Source organism: Anabas testudineus, chromosome 14 (assembly GCF_900324465.2).
Source record: "Anabas testudineus chromosome 14, fAnaTes1.2, whole genome shotgun sequence".
Taxonomy (NCBI): domain Eukaryota; kingdom Metazoa; phylum Chordata; class Actinopteri; order Anabantiformes; family Anabantidae; genus Anabas; species Anabas testudineus.
This window is the reverse complement of record NC_046623.1, coordinates 16,685,352-16,697,242: the sequence shown is the minus strand read 5'-3', so window position 1 is coordinate 16,697,242 and position 11,891 is coordinate 16,685,352.

The window sequence follows — 11,891 nt, the reverse complement described above, 5'->3', positions numbered from 1 at the left end:
TTCTAGTTCAATAAAAGGTTTAATATGGCCAAATACATAATTTACAAACTCATATAGTTTAAATCACACAAGCTCACCAATCAGAATTTACAGCACACTGTGGGCAGAGCACATTAGTCCTCATTCGCAAGTGAGAAAAATGACTGTGCCGCAGCAAATGAATTACTCAAACCTTCAATGTGCAAAGTCCAAATTGACCTTTACACGGAGCCTATCAAAGGGGAGCATTGCATAATTGAAAATCTTTAAAATATAAATGGACACTGAATCTCATCAACTTTCACTGTAGGACATCAACAGGATTAAACTCATGTAGTACCTCTGTGTTTTGTGTCTGTGTCACACACAGTCTCACTTTAGGCAGAGGAGAAATTGTTATAAAATTTCAATTATTATCATTAATTCTTTGCTGTTGCTAAAATATGTTTTCATACTGAATTTCTTTTTGCAACTGCATCAAATATAATCATCTCTCCCGTCTTTCACAGTATCACCTTTATTATTTTCTAAGACTAAACATATATATATATATATATTATTATTTATTATTAGTAGTAGTAGTAGTAGAAACATTATTCAAGCAGTTTTCTCTTTAGAAATAATTTGAATTATTAATATTCAGTTAGGGCCATACCACTGTACAGTCACTAATAACATAAATACAAACAAACAATTCCACCTTGAATACTGTGACATCATTTGCAGGTTTCATAAACATGCCTTAATTAAATCAAATATTAATATATATATAATATGAATGACATCAGTCAACACCTCCTGTTCTGTTTCCAGCTTAGCTCTGTTGATTTTTAAAGGGTTAATTTTATCATTATATAATATGGCTGATCTGTCATGATATCAGTACTTCCTGTTTAGTGCTTTTATGTTGTGTTCACTTCCGGTTTTCTCTGCGTCTTCCTGTCTCCAGCTTTATTTAATTATCCCTGATTACTTTCACCTGGCCCTTCTTGTCCCTTTATGAGCTCCCTCCAGTTCATTCTTCCTTTGTCAGGTTGTTGTGCTGTTTTCCAGCCTTTTGTTTTTGCTTGCTCTAAATTTATTTTTGTTTTTTGACCCTGGACCTGCACCCTGGACACCTTATTACCTCGGATCTCGTACCTGGACTGGACAACTCGGACTCACCTTGGACTGCAGACCCAGGGACCTCTGTCCCTCCTGAGATTTTTTCTGTTACCATAGCAGTGAGTTTGTTCTTATTCCAGTGATCACTTTGTTCTTTCTACTTTTGTTTGAGCTCCTCCTTCGGCCAGACAGATGGTTCCACACAAACTGAGCCATTACAACTGATCTCAGTTTAAATTGATATCCTATTATTTTATAATATAATCATGTAAAAGTATTCTTCATGAATTGTTTTTGTAGTTTAGTAACGTATTACTTTATCTTTAATATTGTTGGATGGACACTGTTACAGTTTAACATCTGACTGTTTGGCTTTAATTTGAGTTATTTTTAGTGCTGGTTTGGGCAAAAATTGTTATCTTCAGATGTTTTTATGTTTTTAGAAGTAGTAGTCAAAAGTCCAAGTGTTATCGATGAGATGCTGCCATATTAACAGTAACAGATTGGAGGCTTTGTGAAATCATGTAAAGCCTGTAAAAATAAAACATAACCAGGGGTATTGCAGTGAACCTACGCTCCCACAGCTGAGTCCCACACACTACATTTTCACCAAATGCACCACTATCGGCCCGAGGTGCTTGATTTTCTGCCTAAATTAAGACACAAAGCATTTTTCAGTTCCTCAGGAGAGCGCGAATGACCTAGAGTTGGGCAACAGGTATGAAGACACACTTCCTGATCCAGAATATACTTGGCTGTTTTATGCACAAGGAACTCTCAGTGAACTGAGAAGGGTCAGAGGGGTCACGGTATGAAAGCTGGAGCAAACCCTGATGTGATCCTATCTTATTGTCAGGAGGAATCTATCATCAATGGCTCATTTTATATATTGCCTTTTTTCACGTCTTATGACTTTTATAACAACAAATCACAGCCTTTGAATTCTTATAGTCATAGTTTATACGTGTTCTGTTGAAGCTTCCACAGAGAGCCAGGCTGGAACTGGGCTCCCACCAGGGCTTTTAGAGGCTGCTGAGTAAAGGTGTAGAAAGGGACGCGTTTCCATAGACTCCCCACTGGTTAGTGCAGAGGGATGAAAGCCACACAGGCAGATGGCCTGCACTTTCAAGGTTTTCAGCTAAACAGGTGGTTATAGAGGCGCTAGCAGGTTGTATAAATACTGGAGCTGAATTTGCATGTAGTGTGAAGATAATGGCCAAAAACATTAATATCTTTAAAGCTTTAGTAATCAATATTTGAGAAACCCACAAACCCACAGAGAATTAACCAGCCCTGAGGTTCTCCTCAGCTGTACTCTGCACTTTTTCAGTCCCTAGAAAGACGTGTAAAAATACTGTACTTTTAAGCCCATGGCACAATTACTAAAGAAATCTTGAATTTTGGGTAGGCTAGCTCTTCCTTTAAAGTCACAAATGTGCTTTAGTTTGGAATTTCCCTAATTACTTTAGGCATCACTTGGTGAAAAACTGAATTTTGGGGAAACTCTGAAGAGTGTTATTGTTGCAAAAGCAGTTTCTGTCCTTGTCTGAATGCTGATTCTGTTCTTCTTCCTTTTGTTGCCATGAACCTGAGTTGCCATTAAAATCCACTGCCATACACAGATTCACTGTTGTGGATCCAAGCTGCCTGCAGCTGCCATCCTCTTTGAAGGAGCAAGCTTTCAAGCCTAGAGGGGAAGGGTGTTTGAGGAGATTTTCTCTTTTTTTTTGTAACTCTGATCATGTAGGGCCTGTGCAGGTTTTTGACAATTTTGTTGTGTCGTTTTGTAGAGAACCTCTTTTATTTGTCCTGAAAATTAAAACTGCTACAAACTCACATTTCCACCATTTGGTGTTTCCATGGCATTAAAGGCCCTGAACCTGGCGTATGCAATCCCTGGCTGTTTGTATTAGTCAGAGGAAAAACAAATGAGAGAGGTCCCCTGCACCATGAGAGCATCAAGGCTGAGTAAATCATCAAGTGTTGTTGTGAGTAACCGATGTGCCAGTTGTTCACAATGGGACAGAGAGCTACGGCCTTGGGTGAAACAAGATGTTATATAAACATCCTGATGTAGATTCACAAAGGAGTGATGAGCTTTGGATAAAGCTTTCTCCTACGCAATGAATTCAAATCAAGGCACTGGGAGAGCAGATATATTCCAAGGCATGCCAAATCAGGCAGTAAAAACCACTGAAGTGTGTGAAGATGCATTTTATTGATTCCGTGAGGTAGGTTTCTTATTTATAACACTTAAACTGTTGTGCAGAATTGTACAGATGCTTCTTCTCTTGTTCTTTCGGATGCCAACAGTGATGAAGTGAAGAGAATTCTTTTTAATTTAGCTTTGTGTTGCTAAATGGTACCTAAAAGTACAGCGGCGCTTTGCTCGTCCATCTGCAGTGGTGAGAGTCACAGCCTTTTAATATGAACAAATTAAAATATCTCCCTGAGAATCAGTTGTCCTGCTGTTAACTTAATGATGCAGGTGACACGATCATCTGATGGGATGTGAACTGTAAAGAACTGTAACCAGAGTTAATGGACTAAATGTCTCATTCTGTGATTTGCTGCTTTAAATGACATCAAAACAGAGAAATGAGTTTCTAGATGGTGTCGGTGTGATGTTGAGATGCTCTGTTGGGACTGTCCACTTAATGAGGGGTGTTCGTAATGTATTATGTTTCTGACACACTTCTCAAGCTGCATTAGGGCTTTTTCTATCATCTGTGATCAAAGAAAAAGGCATCTTTATGGCTACTTCGTCTTACAACCCAAAAAGAAAATGGACTGACAAGAATATGTGGATTTTCAGACTCGGACTTTTAAAGTTCTTTTGAAAACTCAAGTCTGTGATGGTTGGGGAGCGGGGCATTAGTGGTTTTTCTCAATAGAAAGTGAGGCTCCAACTACAAAAAGATGTAAATGGAAACACAGCGGCCTTTATTTTGAAACCATCAGGGTGTGATGAAGGCCACAGGCAGAAATGCATTTGTTTTTCACTATAAAGTTGTTTTCTGCAGCACTGAAAGTGTTGCTGGATATTTCAAATCATTAGCATTCTGCCAGGGGAACAGCTAATCTTGATGGCAACTGTTGTGTAATAATAGGGAGATTTACTTTTGATAGGAAAAATGCATCACACTGCAATTACATCCCAAAGCAGATGCATATTTTGGCATTTGTGTTAGTGTGGAAACATTTTTGTTTTTGCAGCTTTCCCACTGTTAAAAAGTAGACAAATGTATACAGGTATGGTACAAGGGGGGGAAATATCACTCCACATAGTCCAGTAACTGTCCGTTTTAACTTACTTGACAGTGTTGTGCCTGCAACTTGCAGCACTCTTCCATTTTGGCATGTTTTTCCTCATATGTAATCTGTAGTGTCTGCATCAGTAGCTTTGGCCCCAGTTGTGGTTTCTGTCTGGAAAAAGACGCGACCCTGAAGAGAACATAAAAGCCTCGGAAATAATACCACAACTGAAAGCAGAAACTCCCTGTGATCTGCCTTTGGGAGTGGAGATTATACCTGCTTAACGTCAAGCAGACCAAATGCCACATAAAGAGGATATGAAATCAGCCAGCTAAATTTCCCCCTATAACAGTAGCGAGGTTAGACGCTGGCAGGCACCTCACAAACCACAGTTCACGTACGTGTGAAAGCCTCATAGAAAGCAGGAGACTGAGCTTAGAGCAATATGAATTTCTATATAATCATGGTTTGTTCGATTCATATACAAAGTCTGATTTGACGTTCAACTCAGTGTCACAGTATCAAGATTTCATCTGAACTTAAGAAATAAATAAAGTTTGTCAAATTCCAAATGAGTGGCTGCATTGGCGGGGAAAAAACAGAATTGCTCTTTCATAACTCAGTTTGATTTATTGGGCTAAAATATCTGTATTGAACGTTCAGAAGGAGTAAGGTGAAATTTAAAAGGTCAGTGTCTAGACTGGTCTGATCTCGAGTTGGCCCATTAAATCTATCTTGAATAAGTTGACATTTGTTTCGCTGACATATACATTCACTGGCCACTTTATTAGGTACACTTATACAATCCAATACAGGTTTTAATTCCTCTGTCTCTTAATATAATGCACTCCGCCATCCACTATGACATCATTAACAAACATACAGTAGAATTATCACCTTTCTGACAATTTTTAATAAGAACTGTGTTGAACTGGGTATAACAAATACTTCGGACAGTGGGTGTGGTCTGTTATCTGTAAAAGTCCACATAGCATGCCAGGTTAAATGCAAACAGCGTGAGGGTAAAGGCTCGCTCAGATGTGTCATCATGCTTAAAAGTTGATTGATTTGGCGTTTTGTGTCCCCCTTCTGGGTTGACAGATCTGACAGCTGTAGATCTAAAACAGTTCACACCCTGTAGCTGCTGGGCCACAGTGAGGGAGTTGTTGGCATCTTATATTAACCCTGTTCTACAGTAACATCCTCCAATATGACAACTTGGTGTTTTTAAGCTCTGTGCACATCCAGAGAGCACATGATGCTTCCCCCTTCAAACAGAAGCTAAAGTTAACTTGGTAAATGATTTAAAATGATGTATCTTCAAGCTTCTGTCCACAATTAAATTGTTGCTGTAATCAATTTTTTTTCAAGTTAACATGATGTATAAAATATGACAGAATCCATTATCAGCATGAAGGTAAAACAAACTGCAGCAAATCAAGAGACGCAAAGATGTTGCTCTTAATGGGTGCCTCATTAAATCAGCAGAGAGCACCAAATGACACAGCATGACATGTTGTTAGATAAAGGAACGATTTTGAAATGGGGTGTAATAAATAGAGATTTTAAAGAAAACTGAGTCCCAGAAATAGAAAGTTGGTTCGACTGAGGACAACTTAAAGAGGAAGTGGAGTCCAGTGTCCTGGCATTTCAGATGTCAAGAAGTTAACATTTTTAGTAATGGCAGACTGTGTGACTGAGTGCTTTCTCGTGTTTCAAAAAGCTCTCCACATGTTGAGATGTGTTTGTACTTTTCCTAAGTTTAATAAACCGACCACCCGCCCGTTTGCTGGATCTGTCTTTTTATGTTTCGGTCCACTTTAAATGTAGTTATTTTGTCAAGTCTGCAGCTAAATAACAGCAAAATCTTCTCATAAACAAAATCCGTTGTGTTTTTCCTTCAACTTTTTTTTGGATTTTTGCTTCTGATGTTACATCACTTTAGTCTGAGTGCCAGGCTGTTTTTCATATCCAATAGTGCTTACAGTAGATCATTCTGCTCCCACAGCTTAACCGAGTGGGGCTGTGACAGCATATGTGTGGGTTGCAAAACTGGAATGATAGTGGAACTGGGCATCTGTGTGTTCAGTGATGCCATTAGAGAGGACGGTACCTCCCCCAGCTTTAATCTAAAGATGACACAACACATCATCACAGCCAGGCTCACACATGCCACTCTGTCTACAGAGACAACGGGTGCCATGAAACATGAAATTGTTAATAAAATTCTTTAAGCAGACGTGTCACTAAACTAAGCCTTCACGTGCCAGTTCTGTCACTGCCCACAATGTACCAAATCTGTGTGATTACAGAAATGAAAAGCCTGTTGTTATTGACTGTGTGTTTAAAATACACAGTCTATGGACTACATACTGGATTTAGCTTGCTAAAGTAAAGGTAACCACAAACATACACGCAAATGGGTTTCTGGATGTAGGTCAGAGAAGGAGAGCCCAGGTGCATCCATGATCGGTGGATGCGCCAATTTGGCTCTAATTTCTGCTGCAGCCATTGAACCAAGTGGATCTAACCTGACATGTCTCTCTTTCCCTGCCTCGCTGTGTGTGTGCGTGTGTCTGCATGCGAGAGATGGAATGAAAACGAGTCACAGGCTGAGATTCTGCCAGGTGTATTAAGTGGCCATGTTCTGTCATCATACTAACTGTTAAATACACTGCAGTAAACATCTTGTGGCTTCACTGTTCTCACATGCTGTGAGAGCAACAACAGTCCGCCCATCTATCCCCACATCGTTATCATTTATGTATGTAATTATCAACCAACCACGACCGTCTCATCTCGTCTCTGGGTTAATTAACTGTTGCAGTTTAGTGACCATTGTGGTGTTTTAGCATTGACTAAATTTCCTTTTCCATCAGGTTGATCGGCACCGTCCACTTTTAACTGCTGACCACATTTGGCCACATTGAGGTCATGACCTGCATGGCCAGAGTCTCTGACAGCTGTAGTGAAGACACTGCAGAGCGACAGCAATGAGTAGGCCTGGGGGTACTATTATTAGGAATAGTTTTATGACACATTATTTTGTGTATGGTCATAATGTTTTACCTGATCATTTTGAGTTTTTACGTGATTGCAATCGTCAGACATATAATTTAATCAACAAATTGGATGTTGGATGGATTTTTAGCTACTTATAGTGTGTGAAATATTTTAGAATTCTTTTCTTAACTCGGATTGATTCGCATGAAACACATCTAAATACAGTTTGGGTTTTACAAGTATTATGTTCATATTCATTAAATATTTATTGAGCATCAAGACATGACCTAAATTTACTGCCATGTGGTCCCTGTTTAACTTTTAAACCCTAAATGTACAGTGATGGATTTAAGGATTTCTATCAAAAGAAATTTCAGCTTTTATTTTATGGTATTTACGGCACAATACATTAAACAACATATAACACTGAATCTTTTGTGATCTGTGAAGACTGCACTTCATAAATCAACAGGAAAACCAGAGAACAGAGGGGAAAATCAATGTTCGAATGGCCTGGACAAGTAGATGGAGACTTTGCCACAAGATGCAAACCCCTCATTGACAGTAAGATTCAGAAAGTCAGGATGGCATTTGGTGATAAGCCATAAACGTACTGGAACATAGCTTTATGGACTGATGAGACATTGAATGGTGGAAATGCCAAAGTGTGGAAGAAGAAAGGCTTTTCTAGTGATCCGAACCATGCAAGCTCATCTGGGGAACAGACGTGAGCATGGCTGCTTCTGAAAAAGTTAAACCATCAACCTCTTCATGTTCATTCAGAAGAGAAAGCATGTCTGTGTATATATACACACACACACTTTGATGGTTTTCTTGTTGAGGAGTGCTAAATGGCTGATGAAGCATCTGTCAATTTCCTTAAGATGATTAACCTACGTGGAGCCTCGCCTGCCACAAATAAACACATGATGGTGTTTTCAAATCAGACACACCTCATCCTCCATGCATGTCACACTTAGGTGGCACCAGGTGCAATCAATTCTGATTGCCTAGTTGAATTTTAATGTTGAATGTTTAAAACCTGGAACCACACAATGGATGGGGAGTGATTTTATAAGGCCACACACATACGAACAAATAGTGCAACTGTTCACTATGGCTGACATTTCACGGTACTGTAAAAGCTCCAGATGACTGTGGATTCATGTTCAGAGGGTACCTTGGGCTAATGCACCATGCTAACCATGCAAACACCTGTTTATTTTGACTGCACCTGCCTCTTTGGTAGTTCCTTTAATTCTCATTTAATGCTGGAAGGCTTTTATCGTAAATGAGATCAATTAACAGTAACTTTCCAAATTGCTGTTTGTCTGTTCAAGTGAAAATAATATTGCTCCCAGCTCAGGTGAAATACATCTTTGCCACATACACATTTAAAGTAAAAACCTTGACAGATGTGAAAATGTCCTTGTGTTGGTCAAAGCCAACAGTACAACCCTGCTGAGGAGTTGAGTCCTACTATATTCACATAATTCACATCACAAACACATCCCTAATCTTACTCACTGTTTCTGTGTTTTGTGTATTTTTCTTTATTTATCTTTTCTGTTATTAGTAATGTTCAATATATTTGACATGTGCCATCAAGGCAATATTTCTATGTTACAAAATGAATGGAGAAACAGTGGTAAAAATTGTGAATTATAATGGCAAACAAAGTAATTTATGTGAGTATAAGACGGGCAATTGTTTTGTACTTTGGATTATGAAGACATATCTACCTCAAATATCCCCTCAAGGAGTCCTTGGAAAGAAGTTACACAGTACCAAAACAGAAGAATTAGCATACGTATATAAGGAAATGGAATTGGGTACTAGATCACCTCACAAAGGACGCCGTAAACTTGAGCATACTCTCGCTGAATTGGTTTCAAAACATGTCAAAAGACTTTGAAAATCTCATACATCATAGAATGTTTGATACCTAAATACAAATCAGTACACTTCATTCCTATGTGTCCTATGTGTCAGTGAAAAGATCAACTTGAGAACAGTAGCAACAAAGAGAAGTGAACCAGGTTGTGTGCTCAGTTTTACAGATGTCAGTATCTGTTTATTTGTTGTTAATCAGCTGTGAGAGTCGTAAAGCAGCAACAAATTGGCAGGAGCTGTCCTTGGTGCTGATTAGTGGATGGGCCGTGGCTCTGAAACCGTGACTGGACTGAACTCACGTCTGTGGCTTGTTTGCAAGATCTGTAAAATCTTTAAGCAACACAAACACACATACACACACTCCCTCCATCTGATTAGTGTAGTTTCTCATAACAGAGCTTGTTTGTCTGCACTGCAGGTTGGAAAACCGCCAGTGAAACATGATTAAAACCTTCAGTGTTCTCCGGTCACTGACTGTGGCTCAGATTGTATATTTGCTCCTCATTAACCTGTTAGAAACGCCAGGATGGCACCTTGGATCCAATTCTGTGAGCCCTTGTATTTAATTGTGTTATTTTCTGGTGCAGGTTTACACTCACACACAGTGACTGCTGAAATGATTCAGACCCTCTCTGTATGTTTCGGTCCACTTTAAATGTAGTTATTTTGTCAAGTCTGCAGCTAAATAACAGCAAAATCTTCTCATAAACAAAATCCGTTGTGTTTTTCCTTCAACTTTTTTTTTGGATTTTTGCTTCTGATGTTACATCACTTTAGTCTGAGTGCCAGGCTGTTTTTCATATCCAATAGTGCTTACAGTAGATCATTCTGCTCCCACAGCTTAACCGAGTGGGGCTGTGACAGCATATGTGTGGGTTGCAAAACTGGAATGATAGTGGAACTGGGCATCTGTGTGTTCAGTGATGCCATTAGAGAGGACGGTACCTCCCCCAGCTTTAATCTAAAGATGACACAACACATCATCACAGCCAGGCTCACACATGCCACTCTGTCTACAGAGACAACGGGTGCCATGAAACATGAAATTGTTAATAAAATTCTTTAAGCAGACGTGTCACTAAACTAAGCCTTCACGTGCCAGTTCTGTCACTGCCCACAATGTACCAAATCTGTGTGATTACAGAAATGAAAAGCCTGTTTTTATTGACTGTGTGTTTAAAATACACAGTCTATGGACTACATACTGGATTTAGCTTGCTAAAGTAAAGGTAACCACAAACATACACGCAAATGGGTTTCTGGATGTAGGTCAGAGAAGGAGAGCCCAGGTGCATCCATGATCGGTGGATGCGCCAATTTGGCTCTAATTTCTGCTGCAGCCATTGAACCAAGTGGATCTAACCTGACATGTCTCTCTTTCCCTGCCTCGCTGTGTGTGTGCGTGTGTCTGCATGCGAGAGATGGAATGAAAACGAGTCACAGGCTGAGATTCTGCCAGGTGTATTAAGTGGCCATGTTCTGTCATCATACTAACTGTTAAATACACTGCAGTAAACATCTTGTGGCTTCACTGTTCTCACATGCTGTGAGAGCAACAACAGTCCGCCCATCTATCCCCACATCGTTATCATTTATGTATGTAATTATCAACCAACCACGACCGTCTCATCTCGTCTCTGGGTTAATTAACTGTTGCAGTTTAGTGACCATTGTGGTGTTTTAGCATTGACTAAATTTCCTTTTCCATCAGGTTGATCGGCACCGTCCACTTTTAACTGCTGACCACATTTGGCCACATTGAGGTCATGACCTGCATGGCCAGAGTCTCTGACAGCTGTAGTGAAGACACTGCAGAGCGACAGCAATGAGTAGGCCTGGGGGTACTATTATTAGGAATAGTTTTATGACACATTATTTTGTGTATGGTCATAATGTTTTACCTGATCATTTTGAGTTTTTACGTGATTGCAATCGTCAGACATATAATTTAATCAACAAATTGGATGTTGGATGGATTTTTAGCTACTTTATAGTGTGTGAAATATTTTAGAATTCTTTTCTTAACTCGGATTGATTCGCATGAAACACATCTAAATACAGTTTGGGTTTTACAAGTATTATGTTCATATTCATTAAATATTTATTGAGCATCAAGACATGACCTAAATTTACTGCCATGTGGTCCCTGTTTAACTTTTAAACCCTAAATGTACAGTGATGGATTTAAGGATTTCTATCAAAAGAAATTTCAGCTTTTATTTTATGGTATTTACGGCACAATACATTAAACAACATATAACACTGAATCTTTTGTGATCTGTGAAGACTGCACTTCATAAATCAACAGGAAAACCAGAGAACAGAGGGGAAAATCAATGTTCGAATGGCCTGGACAAGTAGATGGAGACTTTGCCACAAGATGCAAACCCCTCATTGACAGTAAGATTCAGAAAGTCAGGATGGCATTTGGTGATAAGCCATAAACGTACTGGAACATAGCTTTATGGACTGATGAGACATTGAATGGTGGAAATGCCAAAGTGTGGAAGAAGAAAGGCTTTTCTAGTGATCCGAACCATGCAAGCTCATCTGGGGAACAGACGTGAGCATGGCTGCTTCTGAAAAAGTTAAACCATCAACCTCTTCATGTTCATTCAGAAGAGAAAGCATGTCTGTGTATATATACACACACACAC